Consider the following 23835-nt stretch of genomic DNA (forward strand, 5'->3'; position numbering starts at 1 on the left):
TGGAAAAAACAATCGACAAAGTACTATATAAGCCATGGACAAATACACAGCCCCAACGGCCTTACCAATTTCTCAGAATGTCAATATCTTGTATTCAAGGAGGTCTCCCACTCATCCTCCTCTTGGATTGGCACTAGTTTGAAGGTACCTCCTAAATTTGGACAAGATGATGGCCGTCTGATCCAAACACACGAAAATGAGGAGGAGAGGATTTGATTATGGGCGGTAAGGAACTTCAGTTCTCTATAATTCATACAGGGACAAACTCCCCATGGAGCTTCGGATTAAAAATTGCAGGCACTCATGCTGGAGATCAAATGTCTATTGAATCCTTTCTCCAGACATTTTTGACAATATTGTTTCATTACTTTGTCATCCTGCAATTTTAGGGGACAGATCAGATCACAAGGAGTTTATGCTCCGGGAATTAAATCTAGAACAAAATTGCACAGTTGTATTCTCAATGTGGCGCTAGGCTGTCATCTGTATTAAATACACCCATAAAGTTGTAATATGCTGGAGGAACTTCAACACTGGTTGGCCGTCCTGGTTTTCTTCCTTACTGGACTGTTAAATGGATCACAGCACAAAACAAGTCAAGCTTTGGGCCTTTTAGACATTGAGGCATAGGGTACAATGCTTCACACAACTATAGAAGTAAAAGGTAATATTTAAACATTGGTAATCTCTTGTCAGATTATGCAATCTGGGAACTACCTAACACAAGAGTGAAAACAGTAGCATCATTGAGGTTGAATCTGATAGTTCAAAGATGTCCCAATTGTATAAAAATGATGAGGTAAGGGTTCCTATTACAGAATATGAAGTCATTTAGGAAATGCTTGTCCATGAAACAGCAGAAGTTCCTGATTCGATAAGGACAAAAACTGAAAAATGGCCTTGTGGCTCAAATGAAAATGAGTTTTGCGATGGGGAATAAACTTCATCTGGGAGCAGGCTGTCCTATTTCTGTCAGCTACAGCCGAGCCTGCCAGTTTCCCACAAACTGTAGCCACTGTCTAGCAAAATGGTCTTCTTTTTCACCTTGTACATGAGGAAGTGTGTAGAGAACACCCCTGATTCTCCAGCGCCCTGCTCTTTTGTTGCTGATTAATTTGAAGTGTTGATCAATTAATAATGCAGTGACAGTGAGGAGATTCTCTTCCCATGTAAAAACATCCTCAAGCTCTTCTTTGTGGCACTGATGAAACACTGCTGCAGTTTCCTAGTATCATTTTGAAAGAGCAGTGAATATTTAATATAAATGGTATAGTGTGAGGAAATTCTGGAATACAGAAGGATCATCAGCAGATACTTCGGCGACTCCAGTGAGTGGCCGTCTCCCACTTGCCTTACTGGAGAGTTTCAGCGGCACTCAGGGCAATCAGCAGAAATGATGGAAAATAGGCCTTCGGCTTGACTGAGATGGCTGAGGAGGGACTGGGTAGGCAACAGTGGGGAATAGTTAGGGAGGGAATATCAGGGTAAGACAACTTCATGGGCCTTGCAGCTGGAGCAGTGGGGGATAGGCCCGGGATGCCAAGTGGGTTGGACAGCTTTGGAAAAGAGTGACAGTCGGGAGCGACTACCTTGGTAAAATTGAGTCTGGTTTCAGGTAATGCCAGCTGCATGGGAGATGGAGTTAGACTATGAGGTGTAAAGCCTTCTCTTTTATAGGTACAGTTCGAACCTGTCAGGTTTTGGGAAGCCAAGCCATGAACCCAAGAACCACGAGATTAGTCAATATCCAGAATTGCCTGGCAGAAGTCTCAATTGCTATTAGAACGAGTAATTTGAGAAAGATGATGGGTTAGGAGAGAGAGAGAGATAGGATTCTCAGGTAGTTCATAAGGTCTCTGTATTCTCTCTCCTTCAGTGCTGCCGACCACCTGAGTAGGATCAATGTCTTCATAGAGTCTCTGAATAGGGCAAATACTGAAAATACTAAGGGTGAGCAATACATTTCTGCGCCACTGGCAGAGTTCACAGAGTTTTGCACACTCTGCGTCACACTTGTAAGGCAGAGCTTATGGCAAACCTCCATCACGTGGCCAAGTTTTTTCCCATACGCAGCTCGCCAACGGTAAGGTGTTGAGCGCAAGTAAGAATTTGTGTCCTCAGCATAATTTTGGGGCGCCAGGAGGGCAGCCAGCGAGATTTTCTCAACACAGGCGGTCACAACTGTTTGCAGTGAGAAAGCTGCGCTCGAGTAGAAAAATTACTTAAGTGGTAGCAAAGAAGTTTTGCCCTCTGGTGCCCTGCGTGGTGCTATTCGTGCTGATTTTGCAGTGTGAAACAAGCTTCCGGCACTAAAAATCAGAGCAAGCAGTGCGACGCGCGGATTTCACCTCATCGTGGAATTTCGCATTGTTTTTTGAAACTCTGTGGAATTCTGCTGAGTGAAACTCTGTGAGTCTCGCCCACTCCTAGACAATACCAGGAGCCATTCCAGCATCTGGGGTATTGTGGACGACCAGCAGCTACTGTACAAAGTAAAAGGATGGAAGAGCTCATAATAACGATACAGATAAGGAAGAAGGGTACAAAAGAAGAAAGGAACTGAAAAGGAGGAATAAAACAAAGTTGTGGTAGATGGGAGGACAGTTGTGAATTGTAGCAAATGTTGAAAACCAGAACAACTATGAAACATAATCGCAGGTAAGAAATAAATGATAGGAATGACTTTTGGTGTGGCAGCATTCACACTAAAAACTCTCACTCAATTTCTTATTGGAATGGTGGAAAAAAAGCTTACCAGCTGTAGCAATCAAGAGACATCTGAACTGGTTGATCCAGCAAGGTGATGAGCAGGTAGGGAAAAGGCTGAGCAGTGAGATAACGCAGCCCATGGACTTCCGCAGTGTGCAAGTTAGGAGAATGGTCGACATGGATCGACATCCTCAGCCTTCTCACTATGACCCTGGGATCATGACCACCTTCTACTATTTGAATGACCGAGCATTTCCAGGGCCCGAAAGTAGGGCTCAAGCTCTGGTGGCTGGTGTGCATTACTGTGCCACTAGTGGAGCAGGCAGTTGGGTTTAATGTGTCAGTGGGCCTGGAGACACTGCAATGCCTGGGCCCCAGTGAGTATCTGGCACGTTCCTCTGATGAAGGGATTCATCCCTCCCTCTCCCCATGCTGCATGTAGATGGATTATCAACAGCACTTAAAGAATCTTTGAAATCAGCGTTGAACCAGCTGTAGCAATCAAGAGACATCTGAACTGGTTGATCCAGCAAGGTGATGAGCAGGTAGGAAAAAGGCTGAGCAGTGAGATAACGCAGCCCATGGACTTCCGCAGTGTGCAAGTTAGGAGAATGGTCGACATGGATCGACATCCTCAGCCTTCTCACTATGACCCTGGGATCATGACCACCTTCTACTATTTGAATGATCGAGCGTTTCCAGGGGCCGAAAGTAGGGCTCAAGCTCTGGTGGCTGGTGTGCATTACTGTGCCACTAGTGGAGCAGGCAGTTGGGTTTAATGTGCCAGTGGGCCTGGAGACACTGCAATGCCTGGGCCCCAGTGAGTATCTGGCACGTTCCTCGGATGAAGGGATTCATCCCTCCCTCTCCCCATGCTGCATGTAGAAAGATTATCAACAGCACTTAAGAATCTTTGAAATCAGCGTTGAACAGCGTGCCACAGGTAATTTCATAGCACATCAATTCAGTGCGGCACACAGAATCTAGGTGGCATAAGTAAGGTCAAATTTAAAAACGCCTTTTTGTGGAAAATAAATATATTTTGGGGGTAACCTTCACATCCATTTATTGTAGCCTTCACAGATTAGAAATAATTTCTGATGCAGTAATTTCAGATACCAGTTCCATCTATACACTCTTGCAGTTTAACAATTCCCATGTTTTTATCATCTTCATCACAAGCTGAGTTAATGTTCGTTTCAGCCGGGATTTAAAGAAGTCAATCACAGCCATTTTGTACAGAAATGTACACATAGGAAAAATGATGCTCACCTTTGATTTGTAAATCAAAGGACACTTCATATTATCACCCGATGGAAGTCTCATGAGCCTCCGACATTGGAGGCCTGGTCGCACCCCCCCCCCCGACCATACAGTAACCTTGTACTTATAACCATGTGTTTTGTATTTCTTCCCCGTTTTAATCATACTGCTTGAAGGGTGGAGTGAAACACAGTTTTCCCTATCAGGTAGGTATTTTTTATTCTTTACCTCCAACCCCTTCTACTCCTATTCCATCAACCATTGGGTATTTACTACTCAAGTGCTCCTGTGTCTCTCACTGGTAGTAGCACGCTCCATTCCGCAGCGGAACGGGAAGAACCCTATGATGAAGCATGCCACCTAGGGGAAACCCTGCTGGCTGAGGGTACACTAACAAAAGCAGTGTGCTTTTGCGACCTCTCAGAGGTTACACAATTGCTTTTCTAGTTCAGAGTTGGACGTTTATTGTTAGTTTTTATGCAGTTAGGAGGACGGGCCCCTCTAAGACCTCTGATCTCCCCTTTCTTTCGGTATAGCGCACTCCATCACCACATGGGCTCTAGCTGAAGGCATGGCCTGCCACAGAGAGGATAACCTAGGAGTCTGTAAATACCCCCATCTTAGCTAACTGGGACACTATTTTAACAGAGCTCCATACCTCGTGCAACACGACAATATCGCACACTGAGAAGCCACTATATTTGACACCCATGAGACGGGGACCGTGCACACCACTCAAAAACCTGCCACCTTCAATTGTCTTGAGGGGTTATGTAACATTAAGCTGTAGGGATCTTATAATGTCGTGTATTACTGGTGTGGGGCTGTTTTTTGTTTGTAGGAGTAGATTTTCTTCATTGTTATTCCCTCCCTCCTCGTTTTAAGGTTCAACCAACTCATGAACATTAGAAATATCTGGTTTGCTTGAAACGTATGCCATCAAAATCTAGCCGGCAGCATCGCTGCTACACCGGATACATGTCTTGATATCACTAAGCGGGCACGATGATGTGTGGGTCCATACAGCTCTACTCAGCTCATTAGTACCTCTTTGTGTCTGATTGTGTCTTGAACAACAGTTGTGCCAATTGACATAAATGCATAAAAGTGTGAACTCATCCTTTGTATATGCAATCACGTACAGACTGCATTTTTGTATACTATGAAACTCAATAAACAAATTAAACAAAAAAAAATATCAAAGGACATTTCAATGTGGGGCAGACTGTGGAATTGGAACATCAACAAACGAAAAGGCATGTTTCACTGCCAGGTTGTAGCTGGGTTACTAGACACTGGCACCATTCAATGGCGGGAGAGAAGGTTGGGTAACCAACCATGGAATGACTAAATATCTGGAATAACCTCTAGCTGGGTAAATATGCAAAATGTAAAAATGTTTGCCCTCCAAAGCGCTGGTTGAATTTGCCCATAAGATGCAAATTAAAAAGACAGAACTTATATATCTTGATAAATGACCTCACTTTGTCCTATACGGTCAGTCGTTTTTGGAAGTAGAAAATAATGCCTTGTACAGTGGCACTTTCACATGAACCCTGTGCTGACAATGTTATCCAAGTTTGATTACATTTGGTTCACCATTATTGTGCCCAATTGTGTATATGCACAAGTCTGTGTTACATAGTGTCATCATGTGAACGTTAACGGGAAAAATCACTTCGTTCACACAGTCATTGGTTTCGGTTTAATCATTGAAGAACTGTATGAAGCCACATGCACTGTGTATGTGCACCATATAATAGATGGACTGACAATGGGACTTGTGATAACACAAATTGTGCATGGTCATCTTGTAAGCAGCTAGGCAGGGGTAATTGATATGCAAGATATACCGAGTTTGTGAGGGATGTGAGAGGCCACTGGGTGTTGGTAGAGGCAGTGTGGATCTAGATCTTTCGCGGGTGAAGTCTATTCCTTATGACCACATCAAGGGTGGAGCCAGGTCATTAAGTGCAGTAAAGTGTTGTGCAGAAGTATACACTACACATTATGTTCAAGATGTGCTGCACCTTGCTCTTCATTCATGATCCCTAGCCTGTGGTTGGACCAACGAGAAGCGGGCACAATCTGTTTACCATCCAATACTAGGAAAATATACAATAGCACACAATTAGACCTTTGTAACCGTAAGTGTCGTTCAGTGACAAACACAATGTACTAGTCAATGTTCTTTCAGTAATATAGACTGGAAAACGTTAGGTTAGACAACCTATGGATCATGGCCTTTGTAGGTTGAAATGAGAATAGTTAGCAGATGATTGCATGTCACTGGAACACCTTGGTTGAATGGGCAGGAGGGCAACCTCGGGTAACCTGGGAAGCCCTCACACTCCCGTTCAAGTAGGGGGGCTTGGGGGGACCTGTAATGGAACTGTATCATAGTTGCGCGCAGGCCCAATTTGGGTTCTACTGGATCTACCCGACCCACTTCATTGCACATACTGCTCCTGAGATCAATCAAGCTGACCCGGTTTCACTCCACATGGTACTGTTCCACGCGCAGCGCCGTCTGCGGCCTGGGATTGACACCGTGGGATGCACGGTGTGGGCATGGCAGCAGCTCCGCCGTAGAGCACATTGGATGCCATGTTCGCACCGTCGGTCCCGCTTACTAGGCAAACGGCACTGCCTTTTACGACTGAGGCAGGGATCTGCCAACGTTTGCACAAGCTCCAGATACATACACTTGGATGTGCTTTCCCTGAAGGTGTTTTTATTGACCTAGACTCTGCATTAGGAGAGGAACACACTGGACTCCTTGAGAGGATGACCTACTTCCAATTGCGGGCCTCGCTTCGAGCCCAGTATCCTTCGTTCCCGAATGCGCCCCCAACGTTTCAAGTCCTGCAAGAATTCTTAACTAATCCCTCGCCCCGCAAACTCATCTCACATATATACTCTGACATGCAGCGTGAGTCTCCAATTTGCGTGCCCCCCGCTCAAAGCGAATGGAAGGCATGCCTGGGTACACCATTCGAGGAAGGGGTCTGGGCCTACTGCTGCGCACAATCAAAAGACATGTCCCCCAATTACAGACTGCGGCTAATTCATTTAGAATTCCTGCATTAGCTATATAGAACTCCTGTGTGGCTGCGCAAAGCGGGACTGAGTGCGGACGCGTGGTGTCTGAGGTGTGGAATACCCGAGGCCTCCTTTATACACTTGGCCTGGGAGTGTTTGGATGTTGCTAACTATTGGACTTGCGTTTTTGAGGCACTGAGTGAAATGTTGGAGTACAGGTTGGAGTGCTCCCCACTTCTTCTCTGCTAGGTTATGTCAAGGACCTCCCGGCAGACATCAGGAGACTAGCTGCCATGATGCTACTGCTGGCCAAGAGGCGGGTGGCTATATGCTGGGGTCGAAAGCGTAAACCATGTAGGGATGACTGGCTTAGGGATGCTGCTTTCTGCCATAACCAATTGTCAGAATTTTGGGAACTTATGCCGACACAGTCACACCCCCACGACATCTGGCAACCTCTGAAAAGTTACCTGCAGCACCACTCTGCACAGATGCCCCGCTGCCTGTGGTGTGAACGGTCATGACGCTGCATGATCCATAGGTTGGAATACTCCCCCCACCCCCGGTACTCAACCAGAGAGACACCTCTACTTCCCCAACCCTCCCCCACTAAACTTCGCTCTCGACCTCCCCTGTCTACTCTTTCCTCTCTTTTATCTTTCTTCTAGTTGAACTGCGACTGCGGCTCTCTTAGGTGATGCAGGAAATATGGGTAACCACAGAATTTTAAATGTATGGCGAATTACCAACCTCGTGTATTGCTGGATATTCAATTAATTGTTTAAGATTGATGCCTTGTCTTTTCTGTGATTCTTTAATATCTCCCCTCTTGGAGCAGTCTGTCGCAGCTTTGTATTTGCCAAAATCCATAAATAAAGTTGGAAAAAAAAATTTAGGGAACATCTTGGTTCCAATATTGGACTTTCATTCAACAAAGCAATCCATCCTACTAGCTTCAGCCTTGAGTTTATTTGAACCAATTCTAGTAACACACCAGAAAACCCTAATTTAAAAGATGAAATTCAAGGACTGGAAATATTGTGTCCCGTGGCATGGAGCCATTTAGTAATCAGAGGAACAAGCCACTTGGATAGAAATGGAGACCGCCAACAGGTTCACCAAAAGTGGGCTTGCATTCCGGAATTTCAGGTTGGACCACGTTTCCTTAAGAACACTCACAATGAAGCTAACAGAATTCTTATTCAAGCTGTACATGTGTATTACCTTGGAATTCATCGGATCAATGTGATTTTTTCGTGACCGTTAGATTTTGTTCTATGATGAAGGTGTTGGAAGTGCTTTTGTGTGTAATTTACATGGTTAGGGTCCACCAAATGGTGTGAGGAGTTGACCAGGGTGCTGGTCATGTTAGTGGTTCCTAAAAATAGTATTCAGGTGCCCCCTACTGTTTCTGCACTAGCCAATGTAGCTAAAACCTTAAGAGCTGGAATTCATTACCTATGTACTTTTCACTAACACCAGTGTCCAGTGCACAAACTTCTTATCCACAATATTCTTCCACATACCCCTCACATTAAATCCTTACTTTTGCCTCACACGCCAGGGACACTGAGGTCCACCTCAATGAGGACCTACATATAACCATCTTACTGAGCTGCTTCCATCTTCAGCTTCTTCAAAAACCTAACCTACTACAACCAAGTCACACGTGCATCACATTCACTATCAAGACGCTTGAGAACTTTACGTCTTGTTAGACGACAAGAATGCCATATACACTGACCTCCTTGAATATCAGCAAGGCACACTCCAATTCAGAGCAAAGAAAGACTGCCAACTTAACTGAAAGGGAAAAATAGATGATATTGGCTCTTACTTCCTTGGCAAATTTCTGCTGATTTCCCATCATAATGAGACTAAACCGTAAAATCTACTGACTGTCGTACCAGTGCATGGTGTGCACTGCATAAGCACGTCATCATACTCACTATCTACATTCCCCATCTCCAGAAAGACGGCTAGGGGTGATAGGCATGGTCCCTCGTAAGCAACAAAGATCTCAAACAGGTAACCACCCTCTCCAGTGGTCAGAGTTGATTCTTTCTTCAGGAAAGCTATTAAGATGTATTGGTCTTTCCCACCCTCCAAGTTAGGTCCTCATTACGAATGGCCAACCAAAAAGGTCAGAAATCCTGACTCATGAATTACGGATACTGCAGGGATTGATGATTCTCAGGTGAGGTACGCCCTCCAGATTACGTCTTATTGTACTAGAAAGGGAGAATAATAACGAAAATTGGTGTTCCTGTGCAAATTTCTGCATTTGTTCCCTCAAATACATGGCTATTTTCCCAATTAAGGTATTCCCAGACTTCACGGTTTTGCAACAGTCGCAGTGATGATTCATTCATTAACTACCTTTACAGATTGACTAGGGGTTTAGTGTCTTTAGGTGCCATAGGAATTTCACTCCTCCTCATCCAGTTTCCTGGACCTTGGTGTTTTGAATATTATTTATCGATTTTGTTACAGGATATGTTTACAAACCTAAGGAAACCTACACTACTCTAAGGAAATGCTAAAGTGAGTAAAGAACACTATCCTTTCATATAAATTCCTCTTTAAGTGCCTGTTTATTCTTGGAACAAAAACAACAGGAAGGTCTACTGCAATTGCAACATCTGCTCGACAGTGACCGACTAAAATTGAAAGGAGCACACAGTATTTAAGCTGTAAAAAAATGGGTGCTGGCTCCAACCACAGTGCTCAGAACCCCGGCCAGCACAATTAAATGTCAGCATACCAAATACCAAGGCTGCATAGTCCCGAATCCACCTCAGGACTCTTTAATCCACTGCCAAACACTGCCTGCCCTGTTATTTCACCCTTGCAGGTTCCTGCTTTCTCCCTTGGTGACAGATTTTCCGTTGTTCTCTTCTTCCTTTTCCCCCTTTAATGTATTTTTCTCTCTCTTTCTCTCCAGAAATGTCTGATGAGAAAAAATGAGTGTTTGTGGCCCCCACCAGCAACCACCGGCTGAAATTAGGCACTGTGAGTATACATCACTGCTATAGACAACAAACGTTCTGCACTGGTAAAGAGCTTGCCCAATGGTCCTTCGCCCGACCCTAGTCGATGTGTCCGATTGCAGTCTTGACAAAGCAGCAGAACAATTGTGTACCCAGGCTCACTGACCATTGGTCTAAATGGACCCAGACAAAACATTCATCCATAATGTCTACCCCCCTTTTTAAGCCAGACTGAATAATAGAGATCAGATTTTCTGTTTATACTCATTTCTTTTAGTGTTTAAGTAGGACTCGAAAAGGTTGAATCTATTTTGAAAAGTGAATTTAGAGCTTAGAAAAAAGGAGTATTCCCCCAGAATTCATTGCAAGTGAGAATCAACCCCTTCAACAAATGCAGAACTCTCTTGGATTCGAGGACTGTTGCAAACATTAAGCAAGCACTATTCGGAAGTGCTATAAAACATTTAGTTAGATAATTCCTTGGAGATTAACATAAAACTATTATTGTCACTATGTCATCTGACCAAAAAGGCATTTCAGCTTCTGTCTGAGGTGGACTGCTCTTAAGAGGAACACATTTCTCTAGGCTCGGCGCATGCATTCTGAAGGATTTAAGTTCCACTCAGGCTTAAGAGAGCTACACCATATCTTGAATTCCAGTTTTCAGATTCCGGGGTACAAAAATTAATTATCTTAGTACTGCTCCCAAACCAAGACTCTTCCATATAGAAAATAATCCAGTTGTACAGCCAAATAAAAATATAAAATTCTCTACATTTGTTCCATTTATTCGCAGGAGAAACAATGTGTGTCAAAACGAACTACATGTGCGATCATCTCTACCAACAAAGTGAGAAGATTTCATGAAAGCATTTTCAAGTCCAGCGTCGAACTGGGAAATAAATTAAGCGCTGGCACCAAAATAAAAGTGCCACCCATTAGTGATTTAGATATCTAAAAAAAGAGGCCAATGTTTGCACATCTGGGCAGTTTTTGGATTGTAAAGACTCGATGTATAAAGGTTTTGTAAGGTATAGGAGACTACATTGATTTGAGCCACTGCTTAATTTCAGCCGGTAATTTCTGGTGCTCGGTACTGGCTCTTAATTGTCGTCACCGGCACTTACGATAGTCTCCCATTTGGGGGCACTGTTTGTCTCATTTAGAGATGAGCACAAGAACAGTTGTTTGTTAATTAAATATACCCTTTAAAATGACAAATACCTGTCTCCCAAGCCATTCTTGTAGGTTTGGGGGCCTGGAATAGTCTGAACTATCACACTTGGAGGAGTGTGATGCTTAGCAGTTGTGTTGGTTCTGTCACTGGCAGCGCTGGCAGGGGCAATGGGTGGTGCAAGCTGCAGTGGCAACTGAAAGGGTTCCGGCACTTATTCTTTCACAAATGAAGGACTAATTTGAACTTGCTGCAGGCAATGATTGTTTTAATATCAGGGACATCAAGAGTAAAAACTGGCCCGGCAGGCCATAAAACTGGCCCACACACTGACCTGTCAGACCAGCCATTCAAGCACTGCCCGAATGCCCTTTAGGCCAGTTCAACACTGTATAGTGGTATTGTGTACCTTGACCTAACCTGCAGAGTTCAGCGGAGAGCCTCAACCACCGCTCCAAAGTCACTGTGTAGCACATTTCTATCACCTACCTTCCAGTCCGAACCTCTGTACCGTGTCGCACTTGAGCTCCGACTGGCAATTCCAAAAAAAAAACAGAAACAAAATTGGGTCCCATCCAAGAGCACATCCAGTCCACACTGAAATTCATGACCATGCTAGCTACAAAAGGGCCACTAAGGCTTGCAACAATGTAAAAGACACAACTATGCAGCAAGTCGCTTAGTCGACATCAGGGGCGACCGCTATTTCTGGCGTCAACCAGTTATTTAAATCACCTCTCTGATCAGTAATGTATGTGTTCTTTTATTTATATGGCTTGTTACAGGCTCTGTAGCGACAACTGGCACTATACAAGTTATTAATACATTGTAATATGTTTCTAAATCCAAGACACCCACATGTCCTCTGGACAAACAGCATGAACTGATGGCACGTCTGGAGACACTTTGCATCTGCTTTAGCCTCTCCAAAGGCCTCACCTTTATGTAACCAATAACATCAGAGAGGCTTCTCCAAGCTAATCCTGCACCGCTCAAAGCAGTAGAACAGTAACTTTGTAACTAAACTCAACAACGTCCGTTGAAAAAAACAAATATAAAAAAAAGAAAAACACAAAGTCTGCTTATATTAAACAAATATCTACATGCATTATGAAAAGGCCACAGGACAACACTGGTACTTTATAAATGACTTGCTTAACGACATTTCAACAACATTCTTTTGTGTACAAAGCAGAGCAATAAGTTACTTTTAAAGAATGTTTCCGGCGAGAATTACTACCAGTAAATGTGCTTGCATTTGCGAATAGCTTTACTTCTTCAGGATTTTTTTACCAATACGCTCAGAATTCTTTCAATCAGTGTTTAGCTATTCCAAACCATTCATTTGTATTTGTAAAATGGAATATATATGCTGATGCATAGAGTGTAATATGCCATTTATAGCCATTGTCGAGCGAGGGAGGGGGCCATGGAACATATGAGGCAAAGTGTTGGGTGGGTCACAATGCCCCTTCCCTCACTTAACATTGGTAAAAATAGCATAATATTCTTTGCAGATCTGCATGTATGTTTCTTTTCCTATGCAGCAGTATTTTTTTTAACAAAGGTATTTAACATTGATCAGAGCACAGTGTGTTAAACCAGTAGCTGTGATAGTGTCACAGTTCATGAAACATCGGAATGTTGCTCCACTGAAGACAATGGAGCAGCAGTGGTCTATATGAACTGGATAGGCTCGCTGCTCTCAACATTTCAATGTCCTAATACACAGCATCTGCCTTTCTCTTTCACCTGCCTCTCGAAAATATATTATTTAGGCAGAGTAAAGCGAAAGTGCTGGAGGACACATTTAGTCTTCCCCCTTCCCTCCTCCTGTAGCTCAGTGTCACTAGGATTTCAAAAGGAGGGAGGAGTGAATGCTGCTCAGCTCCTGGGTCTCCCTGGCTTGGATGAACTACAAAAAGCAGTTCAGCCAAGCCCGGGAGAACCAGGGGCTGACTTCATATCCTTTTAACAGCTCTTGCTGAGAATGTTCACTAGATAACAGTGGCTCTTCATGCGCTTTTAGCTGTAGAACATTCACAGCAAGAACTGTGAAACAAAGGCTTCAGAGTCCGAGGGGGACTTCAACCCCCTTGGGCTCAGAGAGGCCTTTGTGTTTTTTAATTAGAACATTCTGCCCTTATGGGGCAGAATGTTCTAAGAGCTGTATAGTCTATTTAAAAAATTGGACATATACTATTAACTTGCACCTGTCCTGGTAATGAAAAAATCTCAAATTTGTTGTTCAATATTCTAAGGCCCACCTCTGCCATAGGATAACATTGGGTTACCTTATTGCATTTAATAAGTGATAGCTTTCAATTGCGAGCAGGTAAGAATGTTGAATTTGTTCTTTAAAGAATTGTAATCTATTAACCCTCTTTAATGGTAAAGTAGAACTTTAATTCATAATTATGATAATATCACTATTAGAAAGTTAGCATTTTCTAGTCCCAACCATTGGGTGGCTGTCGTCAGTATCCTTAGTCATGTGACTATGTGTAGCTGGCAATTGGTCTTTGTGTATTGCTCCCAGACAGTGAGACAAAGAGGGAATAGTGTTGACCGGATGGGTCATCTCTGAATTGATAGGGAGTCTGAGCTATCACCTACCACACTTGCACATCACAAAGACTGCCTGAGCACAGTCACAAAGGGTTTCATACTAGTCTTCTCTGCCCCAGACAAACCGGGGACCAGGAAGGGAGGCAGGACATTTCAGACACCTCTGCAGGGGGAGGACTCTAGAAGTTTCCCCTACTTCATAGTGGGCAGCAGGCATAAATATTGGACTGTTAGACCCAATTCTTCAGTACACTTTCGGACCTGTGGAAGACTCTGAAGAAGGGCTGCTGTGCTGCTCTGCTGCAAAAAGTACTGCCCTGCAGCCCTGTTTCCTGAATAAAAAGGACTGGACCTGCATCTTGAACCAAGGACCACTACTCTGACTCCAAGGGCTACTTTGCTGGAATCTTGATCAGAGCCTGAGGGACAGAAAAGGCTCAAACCATCATCGCCCCTGCTTCATCGGAACCGACCGAGCAAGACGTAACCATGTCACAAGCCTGCATTGCAGCCCTCTCAGATCATCAGAACCGACGCTGCATGACGCATCCTTGACGCGGACCTAGCAGCTCATCATTCGAACCAATGCAGCTATGACGCAAGCCAACATTGCAGCACTTGCAAATCATTGGAACTGCTGCTGCGAGAAACATCTTTGACACGGACCTTGCAAAGCTTCTCAGGACCACCACAGCCAGGATTGAAGGTACATTTCTCCCTGTATCCGGCCCTTGCTCCATCATGGTCAGTATGAACATGTGACTTTGTCACGGTCCGGCGCAACCAGATAACCACAGTTAGCGTTTTGCGCTTTTAAGGACCATTTTTCCCTAAATGTTTAAAATTGCAAATCTCAAGTTCTACTAATTGGATTTTTGTTGTTTTGGAGTCATAAAATGTATGACATTTCACTCAGTTTTTTTTATTTGTGTTGGAATTTTCTTGTGTTGTGTTTTCACTTTATTACTGGTTGAAAGTGCTGCATAGATAATGTACACTTTGCCTCCAAGTTAAGCTTGACTACTCTGAGGAAAGTTACCAGAGCGTTGAGTACAGGTTAATTTGGGGTTTGCTTGTGTTTCACCCTGACAAGACAAGAAAACAGTAACCGGCATGTAGTACCACTGTTGCAGGGGCATCATGGCCACTTGATGATTCACCTCTCATGTATGAGGCCCCTCCCCACACTCAACAATGTCAATACATAGTACATTACAGTATGTGCATCATCATACATACGGTATATAACATTTGGGTGCTTATAACTGAACAAAGTGTAGTGACACAAACTCCAAAATTCATAGAAAAGTGTGACATTTGGGAAATATTTCAATGTTTACCGTGAAATATGGATTTCATCATAAGAATTATAGCCCCCAAACCACTCTGCAGAGCCTTACCATTGTCAAGGCCACTGTTATTATGTGACATGAATATCACAATTATGAGGGAAAAAAGGCAAGTCATGTCTCACATCTCTCTGTAAGTATTGCTTTCATCAATGTGAGCAAGACCAACATTTTTCTGAAGTCTGAAAATTATGTGGCAAATGTGAATCCATAATTATGTGGTAAACACTGCAGCCAGATACTCACATAAATCCACTGGTCATCCCCATTCTCCATTGTTTTATCAACTCTTTATTCATGAAAGTAAAACCTACATATTTTAATTGCTATCAGTGCCCAGGGTTAGATACACTTTATATATTTATATAAGCAATACCTAACAGGTCATGTGTAATATGGTGTTGGGGTTTATGATGTCACCAGAACCCACTGTTCGCAATATGGTACCCTGTTACACAGCTATCCACTATGCAGCCTCTCTCTTTATGTAAACATATGTATAAATATAAATATTCGCCGACTGCACTCTGAGCTTCTGCATATATACCATATATGTGTACATGCGTGCATAGAGACTTGCTGTAATTTTTATCTGCTTTAATATTTCGAAGGACCATAACTTAAAGCTGCAGTAAATTAAAAAGTGGGCAATAATGACATCTTGTGTACATAATATGGCTTTGCATTGTTTATCAGTTTTACAACATTTCTTGTATTCCAAACGAATGTAAGAAACTATTTCAGAGTTGATGGAGTTTGCCCCGATATATGCTTTGTCTAAATGACTTCTAGCAAGCACACTGTACTGCACCAGTGTGGAAGCCATTATTCGCTAACATTCTTAACAAATCAGGTGTCTTTATATTTATTTTTACAATTGGAGGTTGTTTTCATATAGATTATTGAGAGTTGTCAACAAAAGTTTTGAACTTAACTATTCAGATCAACAGAGAGTAAACTCTGAATAGACCCAGCCAACAAACTCCCCTGGCCACTACAAAAGGCATGACATTCACTCCCTTCAGACTGATATAAATCCTATCTATTACCTGCTTTACTAGCTCTACATAGCTTGTCTTTAGTAGCTGAACTTTAAGACTGAAAATGTAGCATACTGGAGATACACCCTGAGAGTTTAGGGAACATTTACTTATTTTTAATGCTGCTGTGCAGAAAATTGAAGAGTTACTTTGTCTGCTTGCCTACCGGGCAATGTTTTCAGCTTGATGCAGTAGGAAAGACTTACTAGGTAAAGTTCCAATCTTCTTGAAGAAATGACATATTTGAGTGCCATCCCCAATAATAAGAATTTCCATAAGTACCTGTACGAGTATGCATTTTGAAGAAATATGACTTTTTACCTGCCTCACTTAGGTGACAGGGTAGATGAGGAACATTTTTGACAAATTATTGATTTTTGTAACTGCTCAGATAAGTCCACTGATTCTACAAGTGTGGAATCATGGAATTGAAGAAAATCTGCACTGGCAGGGTTGGGATATTTGATAAGAGTGCAAACTCTTGTTCTTCGTTTGCCTCTTCCCAAGGAAGACATGTGATATGTGGAAGATTTCCATTCCTGGCCTTTGATATATTTCCTGATGAAACCTTAATGTTTATCATCTGTATTGATAACATATATGCATGCATTCCCTGCTCATTGTTGCGCTCTCTTTGATCTTTCTTGCATGGGACACTCCAACCCTCCGTCATACCATTGCGGCTCTGCAGGGTGGTCTTCAAGTGCCCTCTGTGTCCACTCTACTAAGTGCCTTTGTTTCTGTGGCACCAGCTTGCCTGTTTCCTTTCTGAGTGTTTAAAGAGGTCTGAGATGACCTGGGTGTAAACGTGCTCTCGGTTTCACTTCCGGGTCGCCTCCACCAACATTGCCTTACCTAGCCATCTCTCTTTCCAGGATCACTCGTGTGTGTGTCCCTGATGATGCTACTCCCACAGCAGACATTCCCATGCTGCAACGCAGGAAGAGAATTCTCCAGTCATGAATCTGCTGCAGGAACATAGACACATATCAATAGTATTTGCATACTCTTGAAAAATTTAGCTGTTCTCTGCACTTTCCCACGCCTATTACACCACTTATGCTTAGTTCATTAAGGTGAAAATTTATAATAGTGGATACGTGTGGGAAAGAGACTGAACATTTTTGTGAATAATTAAAAAATAATTTAGTGGATGTTACATTATTACCCACGGGGAGCCAGCTTTTATTGGGAATTCAAACTGGTGGAATCTCTCCAATGTCTTAAAACCTAAGTGAGGTCAACGGCTCAGGGACGAAGATTGAAGTGGTGTAATATCATACCCAAGGTTTTTATCGGCGAGTCGGTAAAGTTCTGCCCTGTGAAGTTTCAGACTTGTCTGGATATAGCGGCCCCCCAACATGATATTATTTTGGCATATGATAAAATCAGCTCTCGTATTAAAACTGTGCTCACTAGGTTGGCAAGGACTGATTCTCAGATGCCTTGTCGTTGGTTTGATAAAGGCTGTACAAACGCCCGTAAAGCTCTTTTACTGGCACTGAAAAATAACCGTGAGCTAAGGGGGAGGTGAGAGAGTGCAGGGACACGTATAAAGCCACAGTTAAACTTAGGAGAGCGGAATTTTAAAAAAAAGAGCTTTGAGAGGACCTACTCCAGGCAAGTTCTCAGAAGGGCAGCTTCTTATTCTGGAACGTAGTTAACCACCCTTTTTTAAGATGGACAGGACGTCCAACTTGGCTGCTTTTGTCGCGGATCAGGTGTGGGAGGATAATTTTTCATCCTTATATCAGGGGGATGATTCTCTTCCTTCATACCCCTCCCCTGTGCACGGTGGGATGCTGACGTTGCTCTGGGAGGAAGTGAGAGACGCTGTTTCGGCTTGTGGGAAAAGCACCTGGAGCCAATGGAGTCCCCGGGGACCTATTTAAGTCTTCTGTGGATCTTTGGGAACCTCTTCTTACACTTTATATCAATGCTGTCCTCAGTTATTCCCTTCTCGATGCATGGCATCACTGAGTTATTGTACTTGTGTTTAAGAAGGGAAATAGGACTGACCCCCACCCATTATAGGCCCATTTCCTTGGTTGATGTTAAAATCATAGGTAGGGTTCTATTAAAAAGGTTAACTCACTGGGCAGAGGAAGGGAAAATACTGTCTGATGTTCAATATGAGTTTTGTTTCGGGCGGGGCACGGTGGAACATAATCTCAATCTCTAACTGGTTTTCAATAAATATATCTGGGCTAAGGAGGAGTCCCTCCATCTTGCCTTCATGGACCTCAGCTCTGCATTTGATAAGGTTAACAAAAAGAGGCTTTGGGCAGAGCAGAGTTCGATGTGGGAGGAACAAAATAAGGTACATTTTCTAATGGATCTACACTGTGGGTTGTTGGCATCAGTCAGTTATTGCAGTGGTGGAGAATGAAATGAGCAGTTTGTTTTTAGTAGGGGGGTCCAGCAGGGCTGTATCCTGGCCACTTTTCTTTTTATTATGTGCTTTAATTCCTTGGAGAATGTGCTCCTTAAGCCAGGTATTGATGTGCTGAGAGTCGGGAGTAGATTGCTGCTGGCTCGCTTATATGCTGATGATGCTGTTTTAATTGCCCACACAGCCAGAAGTTTGCAGTGGCTTTTGGATAGTCTTGTTGGTTTTATGGGTAGCTTGGATCTACTCACTAATTTTGAAAAGTCACACATCAAGATTTTGGGCCCAAAAACCACTAAAAGTGCCACCTTTTCTGTTCAAGGTCAGATCTTAAAGAAGGTGAAAAGTTTTACCTATTTAGGCATTTTAATAGATCGTAGGCTCTGTTGGCAACCCTTAATAAAGAAGAATGCTGGAAATCTTAAGAGGGCGTGTGCTGGAGTCAGTGACTTTTCCAAGCGCCTTGGACAAAAGCCTTTCAGAACCATGTTGGGGATTTAGAAAGCTCTCCTGGATGTGAGATTTGGGGTTATGTGAACCATGACCCAATTGGGGTGGGAGAGAATACATTTCTCTGGGGTCTCCTGGGAGTTGGACAATGTATTCCCACTGGGATATTACATGAAGAGCTTGGGATGAGATACATTGCAGATTATATCCACCTGTGACCTATTTTGCTTTGGTGTGCTGTTTAATTAAGGAAGAATTATCTCTTAATAGATCAGTCATTCAAGGTTGTATGCAGCTTGACAATATGGCCAATATTCCTTGGCTGTTGTAGGTCAAAGAGAATTTTACAACCCTTGGGAGACTGGAGTTATTCTCAAATCCACAGGGAATCATTAATGATGTTGCCTGGATAAAAGAGGCATTTTACAATAGAGTTGCTGTTGAGAGGGATGGCTCAGCTCTGGTCAGGGCATTATTTTGAAGATATGCCATGGTCAAAACAGTTATATATCACACTAGAGGGTTCAAAATGGTTGGAGTGAGTCAAAGCATCCAACATCACCACTCGAACACTATATTACTCACAAAAGATAATGGGATGCTGCTACAAAAGGGGATAAAAACAGACAAAAAGGGAATCTATTCTTATAAAGACGAGAACCCTCACTCACCCGAGGGTGACATGCTTCATCATTGGGTCCCCTCTTGCACACTGCAACCGCAAGGTGTACAGTGTGGGCTACAACTCTCAGACCAAGAAGAGAGGAGCAGAGTGATAACATTGGAGGTCCTGATGAATGCCATGAACTTGTAGTCATCTGGCAGAAACATGTCGACCATTAATGATTAGGATATTATTTCAGTCCTATATCACCTCTTTTTAATCCTAGCCCATGGGGACAAACAGTAAATTGACTTCTGTCACCCAGTAGATAGTTTTATACACTTTTTTCTTTATTTGCACTCTGCCCCTCACTCCCGCTGCCTCAATTGGTATCCTTATAGAACACCTCACGCTCCTCTCTTCTTGTTTTGAGAGTTGTAGCCCACACTGTACACCTTGCGGTTGCAGTGTGCAAGAGGGGACCCAATGATGAAGCATGTCATCCCATTATCTTTTGTGAGTAATATGGTCAAAACAGTTCCCAGGATTGAGCCATACCTTCTTTTCGATATGCCTTTTCAGCAGCGCCGCTTGTTGACGTATTGTAGGTTGGGTTTGTTCAATCAATTGATCTGTCATGGGGTCATTGGTATAAGTTCATTGAAGGTGTGATCTGTTATCTAAATGTGATACCCTGTACATTGTTTTGATTTGTCCTTTGTATACATCTCTCCCGCACAAGTACCTAGAACCGCTTTTCACTTCCTTGGATTTATATCAGGCTAGATCCGCCTTATTATATTTATAACTTTTAGAAACACACAAAGTCTGTTTTAATGTGTAAAAGTTTCTTATGGGGGTTTATAGTTCTGAACAATAGAGTTCAATCCGGGGTATAATTGACTCTTGATGACTTTTCTATTTGTATATTATGTTATTTTAATATATTTTTATTTATATTCAAGCTGGAGTTTTTTTTTTACATATATAACTTTAATGATTTTATTCCAAAATTGAATAAAGTACTATTGATTGATTGATTGGATGTTACATTATTTTCATGGCCATGCTTTGTCCTGAACATCCACTAATCCTCTCAGGAAGCGTCATGACAGAGGGAAATTCTACAAACACATAGCATATGGACACTTGTAGCACGTCTTCACCTAAATGTACAGAAGTCATGCTCTAGGAATTTCAAGTGGATTTTAAATTCAAAGTTGTCCCTTTTATCCACGTGCAAGCCTGATGTACGCGAAGGAAATGTACACTGAAACAGGTACAGTACAGCGTGTGCGTACATATTTATGGAATTACTATGAAGCACAGCTATATGACTGCAGTGACATCAGTAGCGCATTCAGCTATTAATGACAAACAATACCAAAACACTTCCCACATAGGCCACATTCAGAAGTCCACGCTCCCAAACAAAATCAAAAATTAAATAAAATATAAGCACATGCATTCTATACCTCACTCACTCATTTAGGCGAAGAGACTGATGTCAGGATAACAGCACTACTGTGGCCAAAATACATTATACCAAAGCACGGCCTACACAGGCCACATCGCAAATCAACATTCTTCCAACCAATCACTCCCTATGGTGAGGAATGCTATCCTCTGCTAATGCACTTTGGGGTCTCATCATTAATCTAAAGTGCTGTGTAACTGCAAATACAATACAATGTAAAATGACTCTCCTTAAAACTCCAGGCAATCAGTTCAAGGTGGGCTCCCTCAAGCACCAGAAGACAACACAGGAAAAGAAGCCATTTCGGCCTATAGTCTTTAAAAAGTTCCGGCGTGACGGGTACATTATGTACCCATTATGCATTAAACTACTCAGACGCACATAAGTCAGTACAATTAGCTATTACATTGCCTCTTTGATCATTATCATGCACAACAACTGATCGCATTTATGGAAGGGCATGAGTCGTGAATTTTTCACCAACTAAATAAGGTGCCTTATTCATAGCAGAAGTCATCGGACCACAGAGAGGGTAAAGACAGAGTCTGGTGCCAGTTTTGGAATCCTTTAGAGGACAACACGCACAAGTGGGTCACTTCCCATCATTGACGTATGTGCCCACTTATAGCACATGGTATGCTCTTCTACAGCAACAGCAAGGGCACAAAGGGCAGGAGGATCTCCAACTTGTTACAACCATTCAGTTATCATGCCTGGTAAACAATACACTAAATACCTGGCAGGCGGAAACAGACGTAGATCACAAATAGGGTCAAAATGACCTATGAACTCTGCCACGGTCACCACAGTACTCCATCTTTCGAGCCCTACTCTTTCATTTACCACATTGGACCTTCTGGGACTGATAATCTTGGTTTATATCAATTGAACCCATATGACTGCCACACTCAAAAGATTTTAACAAATATATATAAAGATTTATGAAAAAGGAAAGTCCAGTATTACAAAGGTTGTGTCCTCGTGGCATGGACCCCTATGGAATCTCTAAACTCGGCTTTTTGACTGCTAGGTGCATGAGTAGACGTCATCATCCCCGACTTGCATTAAATAAGAGATGCCCACTCGCCGACTGCTGTCCAGCTTAGTTATGAACACCACCATTGCAGAAAATAATGAAATTCATAGCAAACATATAAAGCGCTGTTCCGTGCAGACAAGAAAAACATTTTCTAAGCCAAGCCCAGTGCAAGAAGCAACTTGAAGCGTTGTCTGAAAGCCACCTGACAAAGCAGGGCGCCATAACAATGTGTAGTATCATAACTGCGGTAACATCATAGTGAGGTAAAAGCCCCTGTAGAGACGACGATAACAAGCAGATTTTTTTTTTATTTTAACGACATTTGAGATCACAAATCAAGTGCTATATATATTGTAAAAAATACACTTAAAAACATGCAGATGTGAAGAAACTTCACCTAGCGGAATGAATGTTGTATACTCCGAACCCGTGCACGTCCCCGCTTCCACAAGAAGCGAGTGCACACATTACACATGAATACAATACATGCTGACACCAAGTTGCCTCCAGGGTGCAAAGAGACTGGTATCAGAACATGCCAAGAAAACACAAGCCAATGAAAGACCAGCGAGGAGAAATGGAAAAAATGATTATGCACCATTTTAACAGCAGGTGCTAAATGTAAAAGGTGGGCAACAGGCTGTGCAGAAGCCAGTTCCACACTATGACCCCCTCCCCTTCCTCTGCAGTGCTGCAAGATGAGATCAGGTCTTCCTACCCCCAACCTTCCCACATGCACAACTCAGGCACAGCATCCCTGCTGGAATACACACATGGATAGAGAAGTGGCAGCGCCAAGCAGGCAGGTACCACCCGAGAGAAGATGCTGTTTAGCGCTTTACAAATGCAGGTGGTGGGATGGGTGGATGGCTGAAGGCGCATGCATTGGTTGTCAATGGATCAGCTGATATTTACCTGTGAGCTAATGCACAATGTGTAAGGTCATGCACCTACAACCAGTCCAGAGCCGCGGGGCACCCACTGGCGCTCACAGCCGCCCAGCTCCGGCACATGGCTCTGCGCCGGTCAATCCCGACTGCGCGGGGGAGGAGGGGCGCGGATCTGCGCGACTGTGCCCGTTTTCCTCCCTCTCGCTTCCCCTTTGGATTCCCTGTGCTCTTTTTCGCACTGCCCTCATCCCCGCTCCCCCGCCTCCTCCGTCCCCGCCTACTCCCCCGCTGCGGCGCTTGCGCTCCACGCCAGCGCCACTCAGAGAGTACGTCATCCTCAAGAAGCGACGGTAGCGTAGCGGGCCCTATTCGCAGAGGCGTGCTGCGCAGTTGCCGTGCGTGCCATGGTAGGGAAGAACACTATTCACAGCTGCGGGCTGCGCATATGCCGTGCGTGTGCAGCGGAGGGGGCTCTGTCATGTACTAGAGAGCGCTCAGCGAGGAGTGACGCACGCTGCACCGACACTTACACACCTCCCTCCACGGCGCTCTAGCTGTGCTGAGGTTTGTCGTCAGACTTGGCCAGTTAATAGTTGCTGTATTATAGTGTGTTCCATTCTTAGCCTGCACTGCGGTAGTGCTTTTCATTTTCATTCAAAGACTTACAGTGTGTGAGAGTACCACCACTAGTCAACGCTGTGCCAGTCATTCGCACATCATTTCGAAGCTTTCCTTAATATATTCATACATGCATAGAATCTAGTAGTAATTTAACACGTCGTGTAATACTATTGTGTATTTATTATATCCATTTTGAGAAACATTTTCCCAGAGAGGGAATATTAAAAAAT

At 43.3% G+C, this 23835-nt stretch overlaps 1 protein-coding gene and 1 long non-coding RNA gene across 2 annotated transcripts in view; one reads left to right on the top strand and one right to left on the bottom strand.

The window, feature by feature from the left end:
- Positions 1-23206, bottom strand: part of DTNA (dystrobrevin alpha) — a 980878-nt gene extending 957672 nt beyond the window's left edge. Inside the window, exon 1 of the mRNA XM_085605673.1 lies at positions 23010-23206. The gene's annotated coding sequence lies outside the window, so the exon portion shown is untranslated. The remainder of the gene's footprint in view (positions 1-23009) is intronic.
- LOC146831386 (uncharacterized) overlaps positions 1-23835 on the top strand; it is a 170426-nt gene that overhangs the window by 138097 nt on the left and 8494 nt on the right. Inside the window, exon 2 of the long non-coding RNA XR_014961561.1 lies at positions 9959-10026. This is a non-coding gene — a long non-coding RNA (uncharacterized LOC146831386). The remainder of the gene's footprint in view (positions 1-9958; positions 10027-23835) is intronic.

This window comes from Triturus cristatus, chromosome 5_1, assembly GCF_964204655.1.
Source record: "Triturus cristatus chromosome 5_1, aTriCri1.1, whole genome shotgun sequence".
In the NCBI taxonomy this organism is placed as follows: domain Eukaryota; kingdom Metazoa; phylum Chordata; class Amphibia; order Caudata; family Salamandridae; genus Triturus; species Triturus cristatus.